This window comes from Tachysurus vachellii, chromosome 26 (assembly GCF_030014155.1).
Source record: "Tachysurus vachellii isolate PV-2020 chromosome 26, HZAU_Pvac_v1, whole genome shotgun sequence".
NCBI classification, from domain to species: Eukaryota; Metazoa; Chordata; class Actinopteri; order Siluriformes; family Bagridae; genus Tachysurus; species Tachysurus vachellii.
The window spans coordinates 480001-482500 of NC_083485.1; the positions used below are offsets into that span (position 1 = coordinate 480001).

At 40.6% G+C, this 2500-nt stretch overlaps 1 protein-coding gene across 1 annotated transcript in view; it reads left to right on the forward strand.

Moving 5' to 3' along the window:
- LOC132841363 (uncharacterized) overlaps positions 1-2500 on the forward strand; it is a 266572-nt gene that overhangs the window by 79105 nt on the left and 184967 nt on the right. The window lies entirely within an intron of this gene.

Here is a 2500-nt window from a genome sequence, read left to right on the forward strand (position 1 = left end):
AAGCTGTAGATGAAGCTGTAGATGAAGCTGTAGATGAAGCTGTAGATGAAGCTGTAGATGAAGCTGTAGATGTGACTGTGAGTCACATCAGAATTACTGTATTAATAAAGTTCTAAAGTTGTAGATTTGTAGATTTGATTAATAAACACTTTAATATTTAATACCGAGGGTCAAAGTGAGGATTTCTCTCTTCCTGTCTCTCTAACTTCAGGTACATTTCATCATTAACAATAACAACAATAAAACAACAACATTGATAATCATCTGTATTTTAGCTGATGATATAACGCACACACACACACACACGCACTCACACACACTTTACCCCAGTGTATATTTCTGAAGATGCTCTCAAGAGCCGATCCAGCGATGAAGATCAGGAACCTTCGTCCGTCTGTTCAGAGAGTGTTCTGGTGTGTGAGTGTGTGAGTGTGTGCGCAGGAGATTGTGTGTGTAGAAGAGTGTGTGTGAGGCAGTGGTGATCGTTAATAAGACCCAGAAGTCAAGAGGAAGTTGAAATAAGGAAGATAAGAGAGAAGATCTACAAACCAGGAAATATCTGGGGCTGAAATGACAACACTGTGTGTGTGTGTGTGTGTGAGAGAGAGAGAGAGAGAGAGTGTGTGTTGTGTGTGTGTGTGTGTGTGTGTCAAAGTTGTGAAATGTGAAAAAAAAATTACTTGAGTTTGCAAAAGTGGCCACAAACTCCCGCCAAAAAAGTGTTGAATTCACACTGTTTGTGTGTGTGTGTATGTGTGTGTGTGTGTGTGTATGTGTGTGTGTGTGTGTGTGTGTGTGTGGTTTCCCTGATAGAGGACAGACAGTTTTAGATCAATAATTATAACACTATTAAAATTCAGTTAACGCTAACAGTTTCAGCTGAAAGAGTCCTGTGTTTTATTTTATTGCTATTTTTTCATAAAAAAACGAAATTGTGAAGGATTTGTTTGGAAGTTCATCCAGAAGATGTCCTCATCACAGAGGTGGAAGCTTTATGACCAGCATCCTTCCTGCATGCCATTAATGTGACTAGTGGAGATGTTTCTCCTGAAGACTGCTGGGGCTGCATTAGACATTCCAGAGAAGACATAAGATCAAGAGAGAAGGAGGACAAGAACCTTCCAGTTTGAGGGATTATACTGTACATGCTGCTGATACAAAGAGAGAGAAAATATGAAGCAGCACATTGTAGTGTTTCTGTTCTTGTTCAGTTCACTTTAGTGAGTCAGTAAAGTGAGAAGGTGCCATGAGTTTATTCTGAGACGTAAATGAAACATTGTGAAGATGAGATGAGATGTTTGTCCAAGACTCATGTTGTTAATACAGACTGTACGAAGTGTTCTGTGGCTTCAGTACTGACCGACAGTGTTTATAAACCCCGGTGTGTTTAGTGTGTTTCATGGTGGTCGTTTCTGCTCACAAAACACATCTGAAGTCTTTATTGGAGAAAATGGATGTCATTTCATAGCAGGACATTCAGAGAATAAAGAAGTGTGTGAGGGTGATGGACAAAACCACAGAAATAACTGTGTGTGTGCGTGTGTTTTTGTGTATGTGTGTGCTTGTGTGTGTGTGTGCATTTGTGCATGTGTATGCATGTGTGTGTATGTGTGTGTGTGTATTTGTGTGTGCATGTGTATGTGTGTGTGTCTTCTCCTACTCCGCAGGATCCCATGTGTGATAAACGCAGCAGTTTTCATTCGTGTCTCTGTGTGTGTGCATTTGTGCATGTGTGTGTGTACATGTGTGTGTGTATTTGTGTGTGTATGTGTGTATGTGTGTGTGTATGTGTTTGTGTATTTGTGTGAGTATGTGTGTATATGTGTGTGTGTGTATTTGTGTGTGCATGTGTGTGTGTATTTGTGTGTGTGCCTATGTGTGCATGTGTATGTGTGTGTGTGTATTTGTGCATGTGTATGTGTGTGTATGTGTGTGTGTATGCGTGTGTATGTGTGTGTATATATGTGTGTGTATTTGTGTGTTTGTGTGTGCGTGTGTGTGTATTTGTGTGTGTGCCTATGTGTGCATGTGTATGCGTGTGTGTGTATTTGTGTGTGTGTATTTGTGTATGTGTATGCGTGTGTGTGTATTTGTGTGTGTGTGCATATGTGTGCATGTGTATGTGTGTATTTGTGTGTGTGCATGTGTATGCGTGTGTGTGTGCCTATGTGTGCATGTGTATGCGTATGTGTATTCGTGTGTGTGCATGTGTATGTATGTGTGTGTATTTCTGTGTGTGTGCATGTGTATGAGTGTGTGTATGCATGTGTGTGTGTATTTGTGTGTGTGTGCATGTGTATGCGTGTGTGTATATGTGTGTGTGCATGTGTATGCATGTGTGTGTGTATTTGTGTGTGCATGTGTATGTGTGTGTGTATGTGTGTGTGTGCATGTGTGTGTGTATGTGTGTGTGCATGTGTATGCGTGTGTGTATTTGTGTATGTGTGCATGTGTATGTGTGTGTATCTGTGTGTGTGTGCATGTGTATGCATATGTGTGT